Source organism: Oncorhynchus mykiss, chromosome 3 (assembly GCF_057628025.1).
Source record: "Oncorhynchus mykiss isolate SJ-2025 chromosome 3, ASM5762802v1, whole genome shotgun sequence".
In the NCBI taxonomy this organism is placed as follows: Eukaryota; Metazoa; Chordata; class Actinopteri; order Salmoniformes; family Salmonidae; genus Oncorhynchus; species Oncorhynchus mykiss.
In genome coordinates this window covers 30,329,333-30,343,286 of record NC_143024.1, presented here as the reverse complement: position 1 = coordinate 30,343,286, position 13,954 = coordinate 30,329,333, and the positions used below count along the sequence as shown (strand labels likewise).

General features: G+C 44.4%; 1 protein-coding gene across 2 annotated transcripts in view; it reads left to right on the top strand.

The window, feature by feature from the left end:
- Positions 1-13,954, top strand: part of LOC110511207 (oxidation resistance protein 1A) — a 190,207-nt gene that overhangs the window by 74,899 nt on the left and 101,354 nt on the right. The gene's annotated exons all lie outside the window — the stretch shown is intronic.

Below are 13,954 nucleotides of genomic sequence, written 5' to 3'. Positions count from 1 at the left end.
GTTTGTTACCTGTATAAAATACACCTGTCCACAGAAGCAATCAATCCATCAGATTCTAAACTCTCCACCATGGCCAAGGCCAAAGAGCTCTCCAAGGATGTCAGGGACAAGATTGTAGACCTACACAAGGCTGGAATGAGCTACAAGACCATCGCCAAGCAGCTTGGTGAGAAGGTGACAACAGTTGGTGCGATTATTCGCAAATGGAAGAAACACAAAAGAACTGTCAATCTCCCTCGGCCTAGGGCTCCATGCAAGATCTCACCTCGTGGAGTTGCAATGATCATGAGAACGGTGAGGAATCAGCCCAGAACTTCACGGGAGGATCTTGTCAATGATCTCAAGGCAGCTGGGACCATAGTCACCAAGAAAACAATTGGTAACACACTACGCCGTGAAGGTCTGAAATCCTGCAGCGCCCGCAAGGTCCCCCTGCTCAAGAAAGCACATATACATGCCCGTCTGAAGTTTGCCAATGAACATATGAATCACTCAGTACAACTGGGTGAAAGTGTTGTGGTCAGATGAGACCAAAATGGAGCTCTTTGGCATCAACTTAACTCACCGTGTTTGGAGGAGGAGGAATGCTGCCTATGACCCTAAGAACACCATTTCCACCTTAAAACATGGAGGTGGAAACATTATGCTTTGGGGGTGTTTTTCTGCTAAGGGGACAGGACAACTTTACCGTATCAAAGGGATGATGGACGGGGCCATGTACTGTCAAATCTTGGGTGAGAACCTCCTTCCCTCAGCCAGGGCATTGAAAATGGGGCGTGGATATGTATTCCAGCATGACAATGACCCAAAACACACGGCCAAGGCAACAAAGGAGTGGCTCAAGAAGAAGCACATTAAGGTCCTGGAGTGGCCTAGCTAGTCTCCAGACCTTAATCCCATAGAAAATATGTGGAGGGAGCTGAAGGTTCGAGTTGCCATACGTCAGCCTCGAAACCTTAATGACTTGGAGAAGATCTGCAAAGAGGAGCGGGACAAAATCCCTCCTGAGATGTGTGCAAACCTGGTGGCCAACTACAAGAAACGTCTGACCTCTGTGATTGCCAATGAGGGTTTTGCCACCAAGTACTAAGTCATGTTTTGCAGAGGGGCCAAATACTTATTTCCCTCATTAAAATGCAAATCAATTTATAACATTTTTAACATGAGTTTTTCTGGATTTTTTGTTGTTATTCTGTCTCTCACTGTTCAAATAAACCTACCATTAAAATTATAGACAGATAATTTCTTTTTCAGTGGGCAAACGTACAAAATCAGCAGGGGATCAAATACTTTTTCCCTCACTGTATGTACATATAAATATATGGATGAGTGATGGCCGAGCGGCATAGGCAGTAGTAGTAGTAGTACAGTGTATATACATATGAGATGAGTAATGTAGGGTATGTAAACATTATATAAAGTGGCGTTGTTTAAAGTGACTAGTGATACGTTTATTACATCCAATTTTTTATTATTAAAGTGGCTAGAGATGAGTCAGTATGTTGGCAGCAGCCACTCAATGTTAGTGATGGCTATTTAACAGTCTGATGGCCTTGAGATAGAAGCTGTTTTTCAGTCTCTCGGTCCCAGCTTTGATGCACCTGTACTGACCTCACCTTCTGGATGATAGCGGGGTGAACAGGTAGTGGCTCGGTGGTTATTGTCATTGATGATCTTTTTAGCCTTCCTGTGACATCGGGTGGTGTAGGTGTCGTGGAGGGAAGGTAGTTTGCCCCGGTGATGCGTTGTGCAGACCTCACTACCCTCTGAAGAGCCTTACGGTTATGTGTGGAGCAGTTGCCGTACCAAGCTGTGATACAGCCCAACAGGATGCTCTCAATTGTGCATCTGTAAAAGTTTGTGAGTGTTTTAGGTGACAAGCCAAATTTCTTCAGCCTCCTGAGGTTGAAGAGGCACTGTTGCGCCTTCTTCACCACGCTATCTGTGTGGGTGGACCATTTCAGTTTGTTATTGATGTGTACACTGAGGAACTTAAAACTTTCCACCTTCTCCACTACTGTTCCGTTGTGGATAGGGGGTGGATAGGGGGGTGCTCCCTCTGCTGTTTCCTGAAGTCCACGATCATCTCCTTTATTTTGTTGACGTTGAGTGTGAGGTTATTTTCCTGACACCACACTCTGAGGGCCCTCACCGTTGTTGGTAATCAAGCTTATCACTGTAGTGTCGTCTGCAAACTTGATGATTGAGTTGGAGGCGTGCATGGCCACGCAGTCATGGGTGAACAGGGAGTAAAGGAGAGGACTGAGAATGCACCCTCTGGGGCCCCAGTGTTGAGGATCAGCGGGGTGGAGATTTTGTTTCCTACCCTCACCACCTGGGGGCGGCCCATCAGAAAGTCCAGGACCCAGTTGCACAGGGCGGGGTGAGCTTGATGACGAGTTTGGAGGGTACTATGGTGTTAAATGCTGAGCTGTAACCAATGAACAGCATTCTTACATAGGTATTCCTCTTGTCCAGATGGGTTAGGGCTTTGTGATTGCAATTGCGTCGTCTGTGGATCTTTTGGGGTGGAAGGCAAATTGGAGTGGGTCCAGGGTGTCAGGTAGGGTGGAGGTGATATGGTCCTTGACTAGTCTCTCAAAGCACTTCATGATGACGGAAGTGAGTGCTACGGGGCGGTAGTCATTTAGCTCAGTTACCTTAGCTTTCTTGGGAACAGGAACAGTGGTGGCCCTCTTGAAGCATGTGGGAACAGCAGACTGGGATAGGGATTGATTGAATAGGTCTGCGCATGCTCTGAGGACACGGCTAGGGATGCCATCTGGGCCGGCAGCCTTGCAAAGGTTATCTAGTGTGCCAAGGAGCGAGTGTGCCATTTCAGACATAGAAAGGTAGAGGACATTCACCAGAACATATTGTACTGAACTGCTCATAGTTCTTTTATAAATCTTCTCTTTTCTTATCACCTTCCTTTCCTTTCTTCCTCTGTTTTCTACTCAGAGTTCTTATGATGAAGATCATATATTCTACAATCTACATGCTGTCAGAGAGCTGCCAAAATACAATCTGTTTGAATCCTCAGTGGATGTCTTGTTTTTTCAACGCCACAAGCTTCCTAACGTGGCAGGCATGATGTTGAATCCATTAAGGCTGTCGGCCAATCATCTCTCTGCCTGTCCTTGTGGCTCGGCAAATGAGAGCGAGGAAACAGTAGCAAGGCTAGCAACCAGGAGGCCATTCACAGACTGCAGCAGCACAACAGTCTCAAGGCTCCACGCCATGCTCACTGAATGAAACAATAAGGGCAGAGGTAGTGTGTGTGTGTGTGTGTGTGTGTGTGTGTGTGCTTCTGTGTGCTTCTGTGTGCCCATGCGTGCTCTTGTGTGTGCATGTGTGCATTAATGTGCATCTGTGTGTCTATTATGCTGCTTGAATAATGCACAGAGAGAGATCCAGAAGAGAAATATGCCCTGGAGTCCAAATGAACAGTGATTATTTTTCTGCTTTTGTTGGCCACTATAATTCCTCTGTTAGCGAATTGAAAAGGGTTTCGCTGGTGGCTGTTTTTGGTTGATATTGATATGGTTTTAGAAAATGAATAGCAACCATCTCTCTGAGTTTATATGAGCAGCATTATGGATTTATGGGCAGGCTTTGATAAAAAACAAAACTGTCCCTCTTATTTGGCAGACACTGTTAAGTAGAGAATAAATCATTAAAGCCAGCTAGGGTTTGGTGGCGAGACATTGTTCTGTTGGTACAGTTGGAGCTGCTGTGTGCCTGTGCCTGTGTCTGTGTCTGGAACTGCTGGTGTGTAAGAGCATGCTCAGAATGTAATTGCAACCTTACACACAACCAGGAAGGAAAGACAGAAGTTCTGGAGGTGGTTGCTTTGATTAGACTATAAACCTATGAACAGACAGGTACACAGGAGGGTTTATGCATTTCTACACATTTGTATGACTGTGTTGTAGTCATAAAAACTGTATACATATTTATTATATTGATTGATATGAACATAAAGTACAGTGTTCTCTACCTTCCTTGGAAATACTTCCGTCCAAAGGCATCTTTATCAATTAATGTCATATTATGTGAATGAATTAATCAACCCCTGGCCTGGCATCATACCTGCAGAGAGAACCTTTTACACACATACCTGCAGAGAGAACCTTTTGCACACATACCTGCAGATAGAACATTTTGCACACATACCTGCAGAGAGAACCTTTTGCACACATACCTGCAGAGAGAACATTTTGCACACATACCTGCAGAGAGAACATTTTGCACACATACCTGCAGAGAGAACATTTTGCACACATACCTGCAGAGAGAACATTTTGCACACATACCTGCAGAGAGAACATTTTGCACACATACCTGCAGAGAGAACATTTTGCACACATACCTGCAGAGAGAACCTTTTGCACACATACCTGCAGAGATAACCTTTTGCACACATACCTGCAGAGAGAACATTTTGCACACATACCTGCAGAGAGAACCTTTTGCACACATACCTGCAGAGAGAACATTTTGCACACATACCTGCAGAGAGAACCTTTTGCACACATACCTGCAGAGAGAACATTTTGCACACATACCTGCAGAGAGAACATTTTGCACACATACCTGCAGAGAGAACCTTTTGCACACATACCTGCAGAGAGAACCTTTTGCACACATACCTGCAGAGAGAACCTTTTGCACACATACCTGCAGAGAGAACATTTTGCACACATACCTGCAGAGAGAACCTTTTGCACACATACCTGCAGAGAGAACCATTTGCACACATACCTGCAGAGAGAACATTTTGCACACATACCTGCAGAGAGAACATTTTGCACACATACCTGCAGAGAGAAAAATTTGCACACATACCTGCAGAGAGAACCTTTTGCACACATACCTGCAGAGAGAACATTTTGCACACATACCTGCAGAGAGAACATTTTGCACTCATACCTGCAGAGAGAACATTTTGCACACATACCTGCAGGGAGAACCTTTTGCACACATACCTGCAGAGAGAACATTTTGCACACATACCTGCAGAGAGAACATTTTGCACACATACCTGCAGAGAGAACATTTTGCACACATACCTGCAGAGAGAACATTTTGCACACATACCTGCAGAGAGAACATTTTGCACACATACCTGCAGAGAGAACATTTTGCACACATACCTGCAGATAGAACATTTTGCACACATACCTGCAGAGAGAACCTTTTGCACACATACCTGCAGAGAGAACATTTTGCACACATACCTGCAGAGAGAACATTTTGCACACATACCTGCAGAGAGAACATTTTGCACACATACCTGCAGAGAGAACATTTTGCACACATACCTGCAGAGAGAACATTTTGCACACATACCTGCAGAGAGAACATTTTGCACACATACCTGCAGAGAGAACCTTTTGCACACATACCTGCAGAGATAACCTTTTGCACACATACCTGCAGAGAGAACATTTTGCACACATACCTGCAGAGAGAACCTTTTGCACACATACCTGCAGAGAGAACATTTTGCACACATACCTGCAGAGAGAACCTTTTGCACACATACCTGCAGAGAGAACATTTTGCACACATACCTGCAGAGAGAACATTTTGCACACATACCTGCAGAGAGAACCTTTTGCACACATACCTGCAGAGAGAACCTTTTGCACACATACCTGCAGAGAGAACCTTTTGCACACATACCTGCAGAGAGAACATTTTGCACACATACCTGCAGAGAGAACCTTTTGCACACATACCTGCAGAGATAACCATTTGCACACATACCTGCAGAGAGAACATTTTGCACACATACCTGCAGAGAGAACATTTTGCACACATACCTGCAGAGAGAAAAATTTGCACACATACCTGCAGAGAGAACCTTTTGCACACATACCTGCAGAGAGAACATTTTGCACACATACCTGCAGAGAGAAAATTTTGCACACATACCTGCAGAGAGAACATTTTGCACACATACCTGCAGAGAGAACATTTTGCACACATACCTGCAGAGAGAACATTTTGCACACATACCTGCAGAGAGAACATTTTGCACACATACCTGCAGAGAGAACATTTTGCACACATACCTGCAGAGAGAACATTTTGCACACATACCTGCAGAGAGAACATTTTGAGATTATATGGAAGGAGGAAAAGAAAGGTTAACTCTACACACTACACTCTGTGCTCCCACGTGTTTTACATTATTTAGACCTGTAAGAACATACAGTATTTAGACCTGTAAGTCATAGTCGGTGGTAGTATTGTGTGGTTCTGTAGTAAACTACACTCCAAACTAAACTCCCAGGACAATCAGAGAGCATGGTCCTTTTCTGTTGTCTCTGTCATAACCTAGCAGTACACGATCAGAGAGGTTCACTGTGAAGTCTGAGGACAGGACAAGACCCAGGGATTACACAGATTTGATTATATTTCTTCCCGGATTAAAGGATGTAGCAAAGTTGATGCCGTCTGTCATTCCACGGGGGAGAAATAAAACCCAAAAGCCAAAAACAAAGCCAAAAAGAAAAACAGCAAGTGTTTTCTGAACTGACAGCAGTTGACAAAGCCCTGTCAGGGATTAAAATATGTCATCAAACCAGTGTATTCAGCTGAAGGGTATACAGTAGCACGTTGGACATCACTCACTGACAGAGGGCTTGTCCTGTCCAACCCACCACTGTATTGCCGCACTGCTTAATGTCTTACATAACAGATGAAGATGGAAGGTGCAGTGGAAGATCACATCTTTATTGTTCTATACCTGAATTACCAGAGGGTTGTCACATGTTACACTTAACGGTTCATTCCACCAAATCATCTGTATTTCTAGATCCGTCACTAAAAGTGTGATTTAATATGATGCCACTTCCTTGTTAGCTTCATTGAGTGTACTGTACAAAGTAACACCACACAATCACATTCTACAATCAAAGAAATAGAATTACTATGACAAACGTTCCCATTCAGTTCATTCTATTTCTATTGTAGCAGACCAGGGGGTTTGGTCAAGATGTTATACACAGATCAGACATGGACAGGGTTGGATTAGCTCGGTTTCTAGAATGTTTATTTAAATAACCAACAATAAAAATGTTTTCTGGGCTCCGGGTCTTGCTGTTTCCTGTGGGGAACAAAACTGAGCTCCCTCCGTTATGCCTGGGGCTGAGCATGACTATACGGGAGTAAACTCTCTTTCCCCCAGTCCCCTCTCTGTGTGCTGCCCTTCTGGCAGCTTTATGGAACTCATCCAGCTGGTGAGCAATCAGCCCCTTGATTATTCACCAACCACAATCAGCCCCTTGATTACTCACCAACCACAATCAGCCCTGGCCGGAGAGCCCGTCGAGACCTGGCACGTCCAGCAGAGGGAGCCATCGCCTCGTGATGTAGACTCCGTCTGTCACCAGGCCTCGACGGGTCTCCCCCTGGTGGCTGAACTGCTGTACGCCACACTATGCATGCTATATCAAATCAATGTAAATAGTCTAGGTGTCCATTTGATTAATTGTTCAGCAGTCTTATGGCTTGGGGGTAGAAGCTAGTAAGGAGCCTTTTGGTCCTAGATTTGGCGCGCCGGTACCGCTTGACGTGTGGTAGCAGAGAGGACAGTCTATGACTTGGTGACTGGAATCTTTAATAATTTTTGGGGCCTTCCTCTGACACCGCCTAGTATATAGGTCCTGGATGGCAGGAAGCTTGATCCCAGTGATGTACTGGGCAATACGCACTACCCTCTGTAGCGCCTTACAGTTCGATGCTGAGCAGTTGCCATACCAGGCAGTGATGCAAGCGGTCAGGATGCTCTCGATGGTGCAGCACTAGAACTTTTTGGGGACCCATGCCAAATCTTTTCATTCTTCTGAGGGGGAAAAGGTGTTATCGTGCTATCTTCACGACTGTCTTGGTGTGTTTGGACCATGACAGTTCATTGGTGGACACCAAGGAACTTGAAACTCTCGACCCGCTCCACTACAGGCCTGCCGATGTTAATGGAGGCCTGTTCTGCCCTCCTTTTCCTGTAGTCCACGATCAGCTCCTTTGTCTTGCCCACATTGAGGGAGAGGTTGTTGTACTGGCACCACACTGACAGTTCTCTGACCTCCTCCCTATAGGCTGTCTCATCATTGTCGGTGATCAGCCACTGTTGTGTTGTCAGCAAACTTAATGATAGTGTTGGAGTCATGTTTGGCCACGCTGTCATGGGTGAACAGGGAGTATAGGAACAGACTAAGCACGCATTCCTGAGGGGCCCCAGTGTTGAGGATCAGATGTATTTTTTCCTACCCTTCTTATGGCCCGTCAGGAAGTCCAGGATCCAGTTGCAGAGGGAGGGTCCTTAGCTTAGTGATGAGCTTTGTGGGCACTATGGTGTTGAATGCTGAGCTGTAGTCAATGAACAGGATTCTCACATAGGTGTTCCTTTTGTCCAGGTGGCAAATGGCAGTGTGGAGTGCGATTGAGATTGCGTCATCTGTGGATCTGTTGGGGCGGTATGCGAATTTAAGTGGGTCTAGGGTTTCCGGGAAGATGATATTGATGTGAGCCATGACCAGCCTTTCAAAGCACTTCATGGCTACCGACGTGAGTACTATGGGGTGGTAGTCATTTAGGCAGGTTACCTTTGCTTCCTTCGGCACCGGGACAATGGGGGTCTGCTTGAAACATATAGGTATTACAGACTCTGTCAGGGAGAGGTTGAAAATGTCAGTGAAGACACTTGCCAATTGGTCCGCACATGCTTTGTCCCCACGGCTTTGTAAATGTTGACTTGCTTAAAGGTCTTGCTCACATCGGCTATGGAGAGTGTGATCACACAGTCTTCCGGAACAGCTGGTGCACTCATGCATGCTGCAGTGTTGCTTGCCTCGAAGCGAGCATAAAACATTTTGCATGTCTGGTAGGCTTGCGTCACTGGGTAGCTCGCGGCTGTGTTTCCCTTTGTACTCTGTAATAGTTTGCCCTGCCATTATGTAGTAGGATTCAATCTTAGTCCTGTATTTAAACTTTTCCCTTTTGATGGTTCGTCTGTGGGCCTAGCGGGATTTCTTATAAGCGTCCAGATTAGTGTCCCGCTCCTTGAAAGCGGCAGCTCTAGCCTTCAGCTCAGTTGCCTGTAATGTTGCCTGTAATCCATGGCTTCTGGTTGGGATATGTACGTACGGTCACTGTGGGGATGACATCTTCGGTGCACTTATTGATGAAACCGGTGACTGAGCTGCTATACTCCTCAATACCATTGGAGGAGTCCCGGAACATATTCCAGTCTGTGCTAGCAAAACAGTCCTGTAGTGTAGCATCTGCGTCATCTGACCACTTCCATATTGAACGAGTCACTTGTAATTCCTGCTTTAGTTTTTGCTTGTAAGCAGGAATCGGGATAATTGGATTATAGGCAGATTTGCCAAATGGAGGGCGTGGGAGAGTTTTGCATGCGTCTCTAAGTGTGGAGTAAAGGTGGTCTAGAGTTTATTTTCTGGTAACACATGTGACATGCTGGGCATCACAGTCATTAGTGAGTAGAAATGGCACCTTTAAGTTAGCGCAAGCCATTTCCCTTTCCCCTGCAGTAGGCAGCTATCTACCTGTTTTGTTTTAGTCTTAGTACTTTGATAAGCTGTCGATGTTCAGGGCTCATTGTTCAGACAGAATGTCACCCGCTCAGGCCTTTTGACAACAGAACTGTTGTTTTAGCATTTAGTGAGGGTTAGATGAGACTGGGAGTCTGCATTCTGCATTCTCCCTCCATTCATGGTTTTAAAAAAACAATTTATTTCACCTTTATTTAACCAGGTAGGCTAGTTGAGAACAAGTTCTCATTTGCAACTGCGACCTGGCCAAAATAAAGCGTAGCATTTCGACACATACAACAACACAGAGTTACACATGGAATAAACAAAACATACAGTCAATAATACAGTAGAACAAAAGAAAACAAAAATTCTATATACAGTGAGTGCAAATGAGGTAAGTTAAGGAAATAAATAGGCCATGGTGGCGAAGTAATTACAATATAGCAATTAAACACTGGAATGGTAGATCGGCAGAGGATGAATGTGCAGGTAGAGATACTGGGGTGCAAAGGAGCAAAATAAATAAATACCAGTATGGGGATGAGGTAGGTAGATGGATGGGCTGTTTACAGATGGGCTATGTACAGGTGCAGTGATCTGTAAGCGGCTCTGATTAAGGACACCTGTACCATGTCAGATATAGTTTATTCATTTTTGATTTTGCATCCCAATATTACACTTTATATATATCATAGAAGACTGACATATAACAAAACCATTTGACATACACTACCGGTTCAAAAGTTTTAGAACACCTACTTATTCTAGGGTTTTTCTTTATTTTTACTATTTTCTACATTGTAGAATAATAGTGAAGACATCAAAATGATGAAATAACACATATGGAATCATGTATTAACCCCAAAAAATCAAAATATATTTTATATTTGCCTTGATGACAGCTTTGCACAATCCTTTTTCTCCCCAATTTTGTGATATCCAATTGGTAGTTACAGTCTTGTCCCATTGCTGCAAACTCCCGTACAGACTTGGGAGAGGTGAAGGTCGAGAGCCATTAAGTCGAGAAACACAACCCTGCCAAGCTGCACTGCTTCTTGACACATGCTCGCTTAACCCGTAAGCCAACCACACGAATGTGTTGGAGGAAACACCATACAACTGGCGACTGAAGTCAGCATGCATGCACCTGGCCCGCCACAAGGAGTCGCTAGAGCGCGATGGGACAAAGCCATCCCTGCCTGCCAAACCCCTAACTAACCCGGGCGACGCTGGGCCAATTGTGCGCCGCCTCATGGGTCTCCCAGTCTCAGCCGGCTGCAACACAGCCTGGGATTGAACCTGGGTCTGTAGTGACGCCTTTAGTGCCTGAGACCGCTGCCCCACTCTGGAGTCGGAGTTCCCAAATTTTATGAAAAATATGAACATTGGGCCACTAGGTCATTTTACTGCAGGAAAGCGCTACAATAGGATAGGATAGGCCTTTGTCTCAATATATGGCCACAGTGTTATGGCTCTATCATGACCATTAATTCAACTTTGAAGAGAAAAAATTGCATTCATATGGAGATATGCCATGGGCTGCACTATTATAGTGCGTTTGAGTTTATAATGAGTGTCAAATTGTTCAATAATTGCTAAGACAGAGGTAATTAATAGGCTGCCTATTGAGCGTGGGAGAACAGGGATACATACGGTATATATAATGACATAACAGTGTAATTGACAGAAAAATAATTTTCCGTTGTGTATTTCTATCCATTTCCTTTTATCACACAACAAAATAAAGTCATGAGCAATTTGAAGGTCATTCAGACAGCGATTGTTGAGTAAGGCTTGCCTGAAGTCTTAATGTCTAAGTGCTGAATCCTGCCTGATTTCCATCCCCACAAGGACACAGAACATTCAGTGTTTTCAGTAAATTAGGTTTCTTCATGATGGTGTTTTTTTCTGTCAGTCACAATGCTGTTGCGTAACACAGTGTAATGGGACTCATAACTGTCATATCGGCCATTTTGCTGTTATGGATGTCAAACCCAGCCAAGCTAGTGCTGCAGCATATCTACATGACAAGCCTCATATACAGTTGCATAAACTAAAGGCAGTGTTTTTGTTGTTTTCATAAGCGAGTGGAGTGGAGCCAAGCTGCCCCCTTTTCTCTAGGTCTAATCCCTCTTACTGGGTGTAGTGATAAGCATGTTTGACTTGGCCCACATTTCCTGTGTCGTTTCTGCCTTGCCAAACCATGTGACTCCCAGTCCCTGTAGAGTTGGATAATCTGAGTGATGCCTGTTAGGCACTGCTCTACTCCTGGACCAAGCAACAGAACAGCAGGGAAGGAAAACAACATGCCCGCTTTTCATTTGCTTTCCTCCCTCCCTCCCTTCTCTCCATTTTCTCCTTCCCTCTTTCCCCTCTTTAAATGTTTTGCTGCTCATAGATAGAATCTGTTGGTGGGAGCTGGTGGTTATGTTGACATGCTTTGCCGTCTCACCTCCCCATGTGATAGGATTGAGCACCGTAGGGCCACTGGTGACCAAACCATTTCTGGCCCCAGCCCATTGGCTCGCTGAAAGCTGTGATAAACCGTTCCGATGCAAGCTGTAGCCAATCAGATCAGACGATGTCTGTAGATTGAGGAGGGTGGTGGATAGTTGCTGTACACCAGTTGAAGGCTATTGAGATGCAGCCCAGTTGTCAGGGACACAGTCTTTGGAGCTTACACTAATTACCTCTGAAGAAAGAAAAAAAAACTATTGTAATTATATTGTTTAATAAGATCCATCTTTATTGTTTTCTAAGCAGTGGTAGTTATCTATACAAACCAATTTGATAATATTATTCCTGTTATTTATGTTATTGTATGGGAGGTTTTGGCTTGGACAGGACTTCCTTTACATACCTTACTCCTGTTATTGTGGTAAACCTATCTTACCATTGATGATGATTAGATGTGTTGAACACTAAACAAGGCGTCACCAGCCAGGCATTGTTGTGATCCCTGTGGACAGTGTTATTGTTTTGCTGGTCGGTGCCACAGACTACACTGTCCTGATTAGGGGCTGATATTTCAGCGGATGGCACAAAACAGCTGCAGTCTGTTTACATGCACGCACGCACGCACGCACACACACACACACACACACACACACACACACACACACACACACACACACACACACACACACACACACACACACACACACACACACACACACACACACACACACACACACACACACACACACACACACACACACACACACACACACACACACACACACACACACACAACCCAGCCAGTGAATCAGATCTGGAAGGTGAACCCTCACTGATGAGGCGGTAATTATTGTTTTCTTCCAAGGGATTCTGGGATAGACATCACACACACCTACAGGTTCTCTTCCTGTCTGATCTCCTCCAGAACGTTGATCACCACCAGGGTGTAACTCTACCTCTCTCCTCTTTCATTATATCATGTTCATATGCTGAAAACTTTACCTCAAAAACAATCATCACAAAACAAACCCTTTATTTAAGTTACACCTAGAACAAAATGTGTATGTTTTAGAAGAATAACTACAAGGGTCCTCAGAGCAACATACTGCCCTCGAAGCTACAGTATGATCGCATATGGAAATGGGTTGTTGTTTATGGGACTCATAACTGCTGCTGCCAGTTAAACTTCGCTCTCTGTGTGTGAATGTCTCTGTCTGTTGGTGTCTCTTCTTGGATTCACTGTACACAAAAGTGATTGACAGTGTTTCCATATAGATGGTGTATTTCATTACCTTGTAGAGGCTATGTCATGTTTGCAGTTGTCTGTCCTGGGAGAGGAGCTAGTGGAATGAAATGAAATGGCTGGAGCTGGAACGATTCCCTCTGAGGGAAGAAAGGAGTGCTGAGAAGAACCTTGTATTGCTGCTTCAGGCTACTCTGACAGGCCTTGTCTACAGGAAAGACTGGCAGACTTTAGTTTACATACCCTAGATAGTACTTTACATACCATAGATAGTACTTTAGGAGTACTTGTTCATCCATTTACACTATCTTCTCTAAATAATATGTGCTTACCTCATGTTTTTGATTTTCCATGCTTTATAAAGTTGATGATATAGTACAGTAGTAGGCAGGGAAATCAGTAACTGGCAGGTATACAACATCTTCATAATCATTGTGGTGTTTTTGTTAACTCGCAGGTGCTGCATACTTCTATAGTGTTTCTCCTGCATGTTTGATACCTGGATGAGCTTAGTGAACTCTGTGCTGAACTTAAACTAAATAAACTAGCCTGTTGTCTAAATCCTATGGTGAGACGTTTAATTGGCTTTCCCACTTTGGCGTAGGTTCCTTTGATTTAGGTCAGTGTCTCATAGGATAAGGTTTAATCATGTATAGGTCAACTTGTGTAAGCAAGTGACCCACTTCAC